General features: G+C 38.4%; 1 pseudogene; it reads left to right on the top strand.

Moving 5' to 3' along the window:
- The first annotated feature begins 206 nt into the window (after nt 1–206).
- LOC132275782 (small nucleolar RNA R71) lies at nt 207–305 on the top strand (annotated as a pseudogene).
- The last annotated feature ends 13,098 nt before the right edge of the window (nt 306–13,403 follow it).

Genomic DNA, 13,403 nt, shown 5'->3' with positions numbered 1-13,403 from the left:
AGCCGACATTCTTCCTTCCACCTAGATTTCTACCATTTTTGGAAGACAAGGATCAATGCATTGAATTCTCACTCATGCTTTCATAAAGATGCTATACATCATCCTCATACATATCAACATATGAACCACCCATGGAGGCATCTACCATTCCTTTAAAATTATCCGACAAACTTTCAAAGAAAAATTGCACCAATTGCCATTTAGGAATGTCGTGATGTGGACACTTCCTAAGCAAGTCATTAAGACGCTCCCATGCCTCATGAAATAATTCCCCTTCCCCTTGAGAAAATTCTCTAATTGAAGTTCTCATTACATTAGTTTTTGAAACAGGAAAGTACTTTTTCAAGAACTTTTGTTGCATTTCTGGCTAAAAAGTTATCGAAAAATGCCTAAGATTGTTGAACCAATATTTTGCCTTATCTTTAAGGGTGAAAAGAAAAAGTTTTAATCTTAAAACCTCTTCCGGCATGTCCGTGTATTTCACGGTGGAACACACTTCAAGAAACTCATCCAAATGCTTATAAGGTTCTTCACTTGGAAGTCCATGATAGTTGAGAAGCATTTAAATAGTTTGCGGTTTAATTTCATAGTGATGTGCTCTAACTGGGGGCAATTGAATGCATGTAGGTGCTTTGTATTCATTTGACACATAATGATCACGCAAAGCAAGAGGAGGATTCACAATCGGTGGTGCTACATAAACACATTGGTTGCCTTAAATAATGGGAGGTTGTGGAGCAAAAAATTGGCCGAGGCATTCCCAATAGGATATGACCTTGTTGTTATGGTGGAATGAAAGGTCTTGGCATGCCTAATGGTACTTGAATATTGTCATGATACACATTAGGGTGGAGGATACCTTGTTGCTCGATGTGACTAAGGTCCTCCACATGGTCCTCATTGATGTCTTCCATTGATAAAATGGAATTACTAGAATTACCCCTTCCCTTAGAATTACGAGCAATGAATTCAAGATTTAAATTAAATGGGACAAAGTAGGATTTAACGACCTACGACCATGCATGCACAAACAAAACAAAAACAAGCAACAAACAAGTAGTAATCACTTCTCCTCTACAACAAATCAATAATCAACAATCCTCAACATACAATGATCCCATACTCCCATGCTTTGAACAATATGCAAGAAAAATTAAATTGCCTCCACGCGGGCTCACGATTTATCTAAGAAAATAAAAACTTGCCTCCATGCGGGCTCATGATTTAACTAAAGAAAAAGTTTAGAAAAGCTCACAAAGGGTCCTTAAGCAACTTCAAATTATTTTTTAATTTTTTTCCTTTGCCTTACTTTACTTTGCAATTTTTTTATTTTTATTTTTATTTTTATTTTTTATGTTTGAGCTTTTTATGATCTTGCTTAGCTTCGCTTGGCTTGCTTACTTCTTTTGCTTTTCAATTTCCCTTTGTTTCACCCTCTTGGCTCAATTCACCTAGCCAATCAAGAACAAACACAATAAGTAACCAAAATAAAATAAAAATAAAGATAAGATCAAAAGAGTACTAATTCCTAATTAATTCCCAAAATACGATGGTGCCAATCCCCGCAACAGTGCCAAAACTTGATGTGTGTCATGCCAATGCATCAAATTTGCATGCAAAAGTGTAGCCAAGCTTAAATTTATAGAATGCCACTATCACTTCCAACTAAAAATATAGCTAGAGTGAGTAGGGATCCTCCCAAGCGAAAGGAGGTATATTTGTGCTTGGAAATTAATATCTGATTAGTAGGTCGAATGATCAAAGATGGTTGGTGATTGATTAATTAAACTACAATGCGATTAAAATTAATGCAAGTAAATAACAATCTAGAAAATAAGGAAAAGATATAGAAAAAAGGTCTTGGGGCTTAGAGTCACCACTAAGATTCAATTCATCAAACACTAGCGATTGTACATTAATGGGAAAATTTAAATTGTAACTTGTGTGTGTGTGACACTAGCCTAAACTAAGCATGGATGGCAAATAAGTATAGATTGTCTAGCCAATTTTAATGAAAAGCATAACCTATCAAATAAGACCAATATCCATTCAATAAAACCACAATTAATACACACACAATTATCTAGAGACATGCACTCTTTGCATTCATATGTATAGAACATCAAGAAACAAGAATAAATTGTTCACCTATATAAAAAATTAAAGCAATTACACTACAACTAGGCTAGAGACATGAAATTAAACTAGAGATGTGATACAATCCATCAAGAAACAAGTGTGAACTATCAAATAAATCACAAGAGTGTTTCATTAAGCACCATGCCTTAACCATCACTAGATTAACATCATCAATACACATAGACATGCATCAATTTCATTAGATCTAGGGAAAAAAATATGAACATCAATTCTAACATACATAGACATATGACTAGAGCCAAATGATCAATTGAAAGCATTAATCCATACAAATTAAGTAGAAATCACAAGATCTATATTTATTCATGGCCAAAACATCTATTACAACTAAAATCCCCAAAAATATACAAAAGCTAGGTTTAAGAAGCAAGCCTAGGGGATATCTCTAGCCCCAAGAGAAGGATTTAGCCACTCATTGTAGTGGTCATAGAACCCTCAAGGGCTAGCTTGGAGGTTGGCATCATCATCTTCATCCCTGCTTTCTTCCCAAAACCCTAGTTCTAGAGAGAGTAAAATATTTTTCTATAATTGGAAATATCTATCTATGATGGTATGATACAATAATGTTCAATAAATCATAGAATTACAGCCTATGATTGGAGGAAATTCGCAGCTATACAAGTTAGGTAGAAATCGGCACGCTCGGGAATTAGATAGCTCACTGTTAGCAGGCATTTCGATCAATCGGACACTTAGCTTTGATCGATTGAAGCTGACGTGGCTCAAAAATATCTTCCAGGCTTTATCCAATTGGCTGAGCTGGCACCACCTCATTTCGATCGATTGTTGACCTCTTCGATCAATCGGGACTTCCCTTTGATCGATCGAAGTTCCTTTGGTGCATTTTTCTTGTCTTCTTTTCAACTTTGCTCCTGGGCTCCAAAATTGAGCTAAATGGATCTTGTTAGCCTGTTTGAACTTTATTAACCTGAAATAGGCAAAAACATAAATAAGTATCTAAGACATGAAAATAAGATAGATGAATGGACTAAAATACCCTAGCTTAGGTGCTAAAATGTGTCACATTTGAGCACTTACCAACTGCCCACTGGAAGATGGCAAGGTTTTCAATATACAAGTCTATAAGGAGACATGCCAATGGGAGTCTTATATGCCGTCCAGTAAGCCCACAAAGCATCATTCAATTTGCATAACCAATCTTTTCAGGTTGTGTTTACTGTTTTCTCAAGAATTTATTTTATTTCCCGGTTTAACACTTCTATTTGCCCACTTGTTTGAGGATGGTAGAGGGTGGCGACTTTATGAGTAACGGAGTACTTAAGAAATAATTACTTCAAGAATTGATTACAAAAATGCTTTCCTTCATCACTTATCATTGCTCTTGGCATACCAAAACGAGTAAAAATATTTGATTTAATGAATTGAACAACCATGGAGTGGTTATTTGTTTTGGTAGCACAAGCCTCCACCCACTTGAAAATATAGTCAACGGCAAGTAGAATGTATTAAAAACCATAAGACATAGGAAAGGGACCCATGAAATAAATGCCCTAAACATCAAAAATTTCGACCACAAGAATATTTGTCAAGGGCTGGTGGGTCACTATATCTACCAATAATAATCAACCCTTAAAATAACATAAATCATTATAAAATAGGGCTATCATAGGGGTAAGTCAAACCACAAGGACTGCAAGTTTATGGCAACCAAGGTCTTTAAAATCACTTTGTTTGATGAAAGAGGAGTAGAGTTTTTGGTTTGTTTGTAACTTAGAACAAGGAGAAGAAAATTGCATACAACAATAAATTGAAGGAATTTAAGAAGAGAGAAACTTATGTAGAGAGGACTAGGGAAGTGCATCAACTACCAACCCTATAAACATGCTAGCTTATGATTAACTTGGGAAACAACTTAAATATATGGCAATGATATGTAGCAATGCAAGATTACTACATTATCTTCAAGAAGTTCATAGGATCAAAGATTAAGTATAATCCCTCAAAGTTCCACATGCTTTAACTACCTAAATTAAAGTGTAGCTATGACATGCTCACTAAGCTAGGGACTATCAAACCCCTTAATAACTATGGTAATAGCATATGGAGTCCAGAATTAAGAATAATCCATCAAAGGGAGGCCCTAAGCTATGGACTAACAAGCTTCTCATTCAACATGCCAATAAAAACCATTTCACAATCTCATTTCTATTCTCACTATGAAAATGCAAGCCATACAATCATCAGAAAATATAATCTAAGATAAGATAATAGCTTCAACATAATCATTTATAGAAATTAAGTTCCATTACATCAAGTGTAAAGCTCTAGATTATGAAACTACCATATACATGATTCTTTCCCCAAATTAAAATCAAAACAAAAGCATGCTTACAAAGAAGGGCTTTATCACCTCCCTAGAAAGGGAGTTAGTTACCATGGAAGTAAGGGAGGAGGAAGTGGAAGAGATCTTCCCCTCTATTTTTGCACCTAACAGCCAAGAATAAGACACAAGCTCTCAAGAACACTCTTTCTCTCTCTAGAAATCCTTACAAGATTAAATAGATCTTTACAACCATTCAACCCTTCTTATAAAGACAAGATGTCTACTAAACCTCTCCAAAACCGAGGTCCATGTCCCCCAAAAGTGTTTTTCCAACAACCCTATTAAGGAAGGAATCCAATTGAAAGGATCAAAAAGCCAAGTGGTCTGCAGTGCTTGGACGAGCGCCTGTAGGACGCAGCACGAGCGCTCGTAAATGCCTTAGAATCCTTCTCATAGTCCGGAGCTGCAGAGACGAGTGCTCGTAAATCGCCTATTTCTCTCTGCCTCCAACTGGAGCGCTCGTAAGAAGGACGAGTGCTCGTGTGACATGGTGCGCGCCCCGGTTGCTCTTGGAATCCCTTTTTTTTTTTTTTCTTTTTCTTTTCTCCTGCTCTGAACTTCTTTCACTGCTATCAAATCTTCACGCTATTGATTCTCTTTCACTTTGATCTTAGTTATGAGTCATTGAGTCCATCTTCTACCCTTTTGTCTTATAGAGAGTCTTTATGAACACAATTCTGCAATTTCTTCTTGGAAATCAAGGGATGCAAAGGCCCGGAATGACTTGATCTTCAAAAAGCCTTTAAAACCTCTACTTTATTTCTTTTTGGGAGACAAACCTAAAAATTCACAAAAACAAGAAACTGGAGATAATCTATACAATAAAACCAACTAATGAACTTAACTAATGCAAGTAAGGGCGCTTGAATATGCAATATTCGGCACTTATCACACCCCCAAACTTACATTTTACTAGTCCCATAACAAAACCAAAATGAAGTACTCAATGAAATGACAACAATTGGAATGCTACCCAAAAATATCAACCATAGTACAAGAAGATGCACAAAGCTCATTTGCAACTTAGAACAAAGAGAACATTGGAGATGGAATCATTATGAAGACTACCTTGTGTATATGAGGCCTTGATATAACAAAATGGCTAAACAAAATTTTAATTTTCATGCATCAACATCATAGTCCATATAAATACTTCAATTGTCATATCTGTAATAGAAATCAACTCTAGCTTCATTAAAAGTGAACCAGATTCCCAATATGTGGCTTTTACCTTCTTTTTCCCATTTCAAGAACACAAGTCTTCAAATCATCGAATTTCCCTTTTAGATAAGGTCTCTGAGGCATGAATTTATTTAAAATACAACTTTTGTTGTTGTTGTTTTTTTATTTTTTTTTATTTTACATATTATAGTCGTGAAATGTCGAAGTCCCTTAAGCTTTCTAACTAACCCATATAGTAAGTGTTAGGCCAGCAACTCCCAAACCGAATGGCTTTAGGGTGCTAAGTGTAAGGACACTCCAAAGGCTTAATAACTCGAATTAACAAGGCTACGAACTCAAACTAACCATATTTATTTATCTATATTTTTTTGTGAATGACCGTGCAATGCCTAAGTCCCTTAAGCTTTCTAATTAACCCATGTCGCAAGTGTTAGGCCAGCAACTCCCAAACCGGATGGCTTTAGGGTGCTAAGGGTAAGGACACTCCAAAGGCTTAATAACTTGAATTAGCAAGGCTACAAACTTAAACCAGTCATTTTCATTATTCATTTTTTTTTAATTTTATTTATTTATTATTATTATTTTTTTAAGGTTCATGCAAAAGATAACCATTCATTAGGGTCATCAATTCAAATCAATTAAGTCATGGTCAAGGTAAATCAGGTTGCATGCCTCACAATTAAGTTTCCAGCATGCATCTGTGAAGTGTGAAACATAGAAGAGAATGAAATCCGACGAAAATCAAATTGAAGCATTTATACAAACCAATTTGAATCCAAATGGTCCTTTTAAATTTTTCCTTATTTTAAAACTATCATTTGCCTCTATACACAAAGTATTTAACACATGCTTTAATCTCCAACAAGTTCCAAGATTACAAGATCGTTGCTTCCTAAAAATTTATTTTATCAATTTACATGAACAATTTAGCACATGCAACCAAAAATGTATACCAAAGTATACCCCTAAACTTGAATGCCACATTGTCCTCAATGTGACAAGACAAAGAATGAAAAATGCAAAAATAGAGAGGGTAAAAAGAGCAATAATACTGAGTAGGAGGAAAATCCGTGGCGTTGTGACAATATGTCACCATGTGAATTCCAAAAGCCACGCCCCCAAACTTGGAATGGATAACCTACAAAGAGAACACTAATAGAAACATAAATAACACTAACGACAGAAATAACAATGAAAAATGGAACACAGGTATTTAACAAGCAATAAAAACAAAAAAGGGAATTTGTATTGAAAATGAGGTTGACATTTAAAAGGTGATAGTGTAGCGCCAAAATGCCCAACCTAACAAGCTAGAGCAAAAACAGATTCCCAAAGTTTAACAAAAGGACAGGACATAAAATAAAATAAACTTAGAAATAGAAATAACCACAGAAGATGGGAAACACAAAACATAGACAACAACGGGGTAAGTAGTGTTGGCTAGGGACCAGGAGGGAAACGGGCAAGGAGTGCATTGAGGAGGGATCTAGTTTTAAGCCTTTCTTCTTAAGCAACCCGACGATCTTCCACAGCAACACGACGTTCTTCTGCTATAGCAAGGTAGTCCTCCCTTACAGCCCTATTGTAGTCAGCTAAGGCATTCTTAAAGTTGTCCATCCGAGAATGGATACTAGCAATGCTAGCTCGAAAAAAAACATGGTTATGCTGAGGTGCAATAGGTGGCTCCTCCCAATCAAAATCTTTTGCCATAGGATCATCCTCTTGGATGGGAGGAGATTGTTCTCGTGGTGGCATAGCAGCAGCGGGTTGATTGGGCGGGAGATGGCCAAGAAAATTGTTCCATCGCTGGATAGAAAATGCTTGAATCTTTTTACCCTTTTCTTTATGGGGAGGAATAATGAAACCCTTGTGCTTAAAGATCTTGGTAATGAAGAATGGTAATGGCAAAGCCTAGGTTTGGGCTTTTTGATTTATTCCAAAACTTCATGAACTAGTTCCAAATCAACTCTGGGATAGAAATCCAAAAGCCTTGGTCCAGGGCATACAAAACATCTAACATCAAACCACGGCGCTCGGTGTTGTGCACTAAAAGGGCACACATTATGCTTAAAAACCGAATTAAGGAACCAAACCCGCTTGGTTAAAGTGGATTTAAGAGTGTAACCATGCGGCCGATGAGGATCAACGACATTGTAAATGGCGGTAACAATTTGCTCTATGGTTAAATCGTTAACTTGCTTATACAATGGACGACCCCTAGCATCTAAAAGATTATCGGGGCACTGAAGAGGACAGCCTAAAACAGCCAGAATGTCATCGATGTTGAAGGAATAGAGAGTGCCATCAGCTGAAGAGTGTTGGCCGGCTCGACCGGGGAATGGAGGTTTTGATAAAAACAGCCGTACAACTCGTGGGTAGGTAATCTTGGCAACCGGTTTGCAAATGCCTTGGATACACCGGTTGGTCAATTCAATGATAGCCTAAGAGGATGATGGGTGGTCTACAAAGACATCTGTAAGTTAGAAAAAGAGCTCATAGTTGAGCTTTTTGGCGAGCCAAGCAGCCCTTGGTTGCTCTCGGACAATAGTAGGGGCATCCTCAGATGGGCGAGGACGGTGAGATGATTCCCCCTGAGCCATTTAGAGATAGAGAATTGGATGGGTTATTTCAGCGAACACCTGGTGTGCACAAAGAAATAGGAAGAGAAAGAAGTTTACTAATGGAAGAGAAAACCCAAAAATTTTGTCCTAGAAAGGACACTAGACAAACACCAACATCAATAACAACACAAAAGCCTCCAAAGATCAAGTCCCACACTCCTCAAGATGAAGATTAAGGAAAAGATATAGATAAAAAGGAGGAGAGTATTCCTGAGATGGAAAGACCAAGAAGACTCAAGCTATCTTGAAGAGGATGAAAAGGGAGTGTTGAATGGGGTGGGTATTTAAAGGAAGGGAGTGCATGAATGAAGAAGAGGAAGGGGTGGAGAAGTTATGAGAGGGTGCATGCATGGGGGGTCGTGGGGGCAAGGGGAGAGAACATGGGAAGGTGAAGAGTGGGAGAGGGAGGGTCGGTTAAGAAAGGGCCGAAACAGGACGAGCACTCGTCTGTAGGGACAAGTGCTCGAAAATGGGTCAGTAAGGTTTTGGGGAAATACAAGTGCTAAAAAATGAGGTGACGAGCGCTCGCACGGCATTAGAGTGGCGACAAGGAGGCAGCGGCTTCAACGGGCGAGTGCTCGTCGGCCGGGATGAGTGCTCGAAATTGAGACAGTGCATGTTTTTAGAGTTACGAGCGTTTATAAATGAATGGACGAGTGCTCGTTCGTGCCTTGGAAAAAAAATTTTAAATCCCTTGAATGTTGGATTTTTATTTTTGGCCGAACGGGGTCGATACCGAGATTGAAAAAAAAAATGCCAATTAGAACTTAAGCTCATATGGACTCGGGATACCTCGTATAACCCTTGCAACGGGAATCAGAGCGCGTTTTCAAAGGCACAAATTTTAGGGTCTGAAATTCCCATGATTGTTGGAGTTTCGAGAAAATTGCCGAAGTGACCATGAAAAATTTCGAAAACGGTACCGAGACCTTAAAATGACTAAGTAAGCCTAAAATGACTTTTGGATGGTAATTCGAGACAGCTACGGAAAAGTTCAAATTTGGCTTATACTTAGCTAATTTTCGGAAAATTTTCGGCTATGGCAACTTGGAAGAGGGAAGCTTTGAAGTTGAAAGAATTACTTCCCAAGAGTGCTAAATTTAATGTCGATAGCTAGACGAACCTTGATTTCGCATCAGTCCTCGTAAATTGGGTCGTTAATAGGACTTTCTCCACTTTTCGAATCGGGACTATGCCATCAATGTAAGGTTTAAGCCTTTGGCCATTAACCTTAAAGAGGATTAGTTCAATTGCACCATGAGGAAAGACGGATGAGATATCCCACCGCGAACAGAGTTTACTGGGAAAAAGTCGAAACGTAGAATTGAAAAGCCAGACTTTCTGTCCAGGGGCAAAAGACTTGTTGACAATGTGCTTGTCATGAAATACCTTAGTCATTGCTTTATAGATTTTGGCGCTTTCATAAGCATCATTGCGAATTTCCTCAAGCTCATTGAGCTGTAATTTGTGAGTAGAGCTAGCTTGCTTAAGATTGAAGTTAAACCATTTTATGGCCCAAAAAGGGCGGTGCTCTAAATCAACTGGGAGGTGACAAGATTTGCCAAAGACAAATCGATATGGTGACATGCCAATGGGCGTCGTATACGCTGTCCGGTATACCCAAAGCGCATCGTTTAGTCGCGATGACCAATCTTTGAGGTCTGGTCGGACCGTTTTTTCTAGAATTTGCTTGATCTCACAATTAGATACTTCCACTTGACCACTCATTTGAGGGTGGTAAGGTATAGTAACCTTGTGAGTGACAGAGTATTTAAAAAGGACGGATTTAAGATAATAGTTACAAAAATGAGAACCTCTGTCACTGATGATGGCTCTAGGCGTACCAAATCGACTGAAGATATTCGATTGAACGAACTTGACCACAACTTTAAGATCATTGGTTTTGGTAGCCTTTGCCTCAACCTATTTAGACATGTAATCCATCGCTATGAGAATATACTCATAGTCATAAGAAGATGGAAATGGTCCCATGAAGTCAATTTCCCACACATCAAAAATTTCTATAATTAAGATGGGGGTCAGGGGCATTATGTCTTTTCTCGACATCGATCCGAGCTTTTGGCAATGCTCACAAGACTTGCAGAAATTGTAAGCATCCCGAAATAAAAAGGGCCAATAAAATCCACTTTGAAGGACTTTGTCAGCGGTTTCTTGGCACTGAAGTGTCCTCCACATGCAAGAGTGTGGCAGAAATTTAAGACACTGGAAAATTCAGTTTTGGGAATGCATCGCCGGATGATTTGGTCCGGGCAATACTTAAATAATTTCGGATCTTCCCAAAATAAATTTTTTACTTGGGAAAAGAACCGATCCTTCTCTTGTTTGGACCATTTGGATGGAATTTTTCCTACCGTTAGGTAGTTGACAATATCTGTAAACTATCGAAGATTTGTATGAAAAATCTGAAACAGTTGTGGATCCGGGAAGGAATCACGAGCCGTAACAAATTCAGAAGATTTCTCAATAAGTAAACGAGAGAGATGGTCGGTGACAACATTGTCTGTCCCTCTTTTATCCCGAATTTCATAATCAAACACTTAGAGTAAGAGTATCCATCGAATTAGATGGGGTTTGGTCTCTTTTTTGGCGAGCAAATGCCTTAGAGCAGCGTGGTCAGAAAAGACAATGACCTTGAATCCAAGAAGGTAAGAACGAAATTTATCCAAGGCATACACCACAGCTAGCAGCTCTTTTTCAATGTTGGTGTAATTTAATTGAGCATCAGAAAGAGTTTTGCTAGCATAATAGATAGCATGTGGTAGCTTGTCCACACGTTGGCCCAAAATCGCAACCAGTGCATAATCGGATACATCACACATGATCTCGAATGGAAGAGACCAGTTAGGAGGTTTCATGATTGGGGCTGAGGAGAGAAGAGTACGAAGCTTCTTGAAAGCTTATAAACATGCTTCATCAAAATTGAAGGGAATATCCTTAGCAAGAAGATTACACAAGGGCTGGGATATTTTCTAAAATCTTTGATGAAGCGGTGATAAAAGCTGGCATGCCCAAGAAAGGAATGGATTTGTTAGACAGAATTTTGAGGCAAAAGGTCTCAATTCGACTTTTGCCTTGTTGACCTCAATTCCCCTTTTAGAAATAACGTGTCCCAAGACAATGCCTTCTTGGACCATTAAATGACTCTTTTCCCAACTTAGAATAAGATTTGTCTCCTTATATCTTTGAAGCACAAGGGATAAATTATGGAGATATGAGTCAAAGGAAGATCCAAAGACGAAAAAATCATCCATGAATACTTCCAAAAACTTTTCGACTATACCAAAAAATATGGACATCGTGCATCTTTGGAAAGTTGCTGGTGCATTGCATATCCCAAAGGGCATACATCTATAGGCAAAGGTTCCAAAGGGACATATGAATGTGGTCTTTTCTTGATCTTGAGGATCAATTGCTACTTGGTTATAGCCGGAATAACTATCAAGCAAATAGTAGTAGCTTTAGCCGGCAAGCCTTTCTAGGATCTGATCAATGAATGGGGGTGGGAAATGATCCTTCCTAGTAGTAGAGTTGAGTTTCCGATAGTCAATGCACACACGCCACCCAGTGGTGGGACGTTGTGGCACGAGCTCTCCCGCTGAATTTTCAACAACGGTGAGGCCGAATTTCTTTGGAATAACTTGAGCGGGGCTTACCCACTTCCTATCAAAGATGGGGTAGATGATTCCCGTATCTAGTAGCTTGATCACTTCTTTCATGACCACTTCCTTCATGTTTGGATTCAACCAGCACTGTACCTCTCTAGAAGGTTTTGCGTCGTCCTCCATATAAATGCGATGTATACAAATAGAAGGGTCGATTCCTTTCAAATCAGCTACTTCCCAACCAATAGCTTCTTTGTGCTCTTGTAGCACTGCTAAAAGGCTATTTTCTTGGACCTTTAAAAGGTCTAATGCAATGATGACTGGAAGAGTTTTATTTGTACCAAGAAACACATACTTGAGGTGGACTGGGAGTGGTTTTAACTCAAGTTGTGGTAGAGATTTCAATGAAGGGATCGGAGGAGTAGTGGAAAGTTGAGGAAGTGGTTCTCTTGGCACTTTCCAAGGACGAAAGTCCATGATAGCACCAATGTCGAGTAAAGAATTTACTTCTTGGATAGTTTGATCGATATCAAAGTTTGCAAAGTCAAAGTGAGACATGCAAGTTTCAAGAGGATCCTTGCTTATAATAAAGGGGAGAGATTTTTCGACCACTTCATCTACCACATCAATGAGAAAACATTCATCCTCTTCGGAAGGATGTTGAGTTGCATGGAAAATGTAGAGTTTCACTTGTATATTTCCAAAGGCAATATCCATCACCCCGGTTCATAATTTATCGAAGCATTAGCTGTAGCTAAGAAAAGCCTATCGAGGATTAAAGAAATATGTTTCTTTGGATCATGGACCAGTTCCGTGTCAAGAACCACAAAGTCTACCAGGAAGTAGAATTTGTCCGCTTTGATGATAACATCTTCAAGAATACCCCGTGGGTGCTTGACCGATCTGTCGGCCAGTTACAAGACCATGGAGGTTGGCTTAAGATCCCCTAACCCAAGTTGTAAGTAAACTGAATAAGGAATCAAGTTCACGCTCGCTCCTAAGTCAAGGAGGGCCCTTTCTATCTTGTTGTCACCAATGACACACGAGATTGTCAGGACACTTGGATCCTTATACTTTGGAGGAGTGTTGTACTGAATTATAGCACTCACTGGTTCAGTTAGTCTTACCTTTTTCGGTAAATGACTTTTGGAAGTGCGTTTTTTAGTACACAAATCCTTAAGAAATTTGGTATAGGGAGGGATTTGCTTGATAGCATCCAAGAGAGGTAGGTTAATCTTTACTTGCTTAAAGACCTCCTACATGTCTTGAATTTTACAACTTTTGTTCCCAAAATGTGTCTACTTTTGGAAACGTTGAGGAAATGGAGCCTTATACTCATAAGAAGTCTCCACATTTGGGGTCACAAGCTTGAAATTTTTAGTGCTAGACTTTGGATTTTCAGGAGTGAAATTTGGATTAAATAAGCTAGGATTCGGATTTTTGGGATGAAGAACTTGTTCATCTTTTCCTCCA

The sequence above is a fragment of the Cornus florida genome, unplaced genomic scaffold, assembly GCF_030987335.1.
Source record: "Cornus florida cultivar Cherokee Brave unplaced genomic scaffold, ASM3098733v1 CherokeeBrave_3.0.0_Hap2_Chr09, whole genome shotgun sequence".
In the NCBI taxonomy this organism is placed as follows: Eukaryota; Viridiplantae; Streptophyta; class Magnoliopsida; order Cornales; family Cornaceae; genus Cornus; species Cornus florida.
Note: the sequence above shows the minus strand (reverse complement) of the source record. Positions and strands in the feature narration are given on the sequence as shown.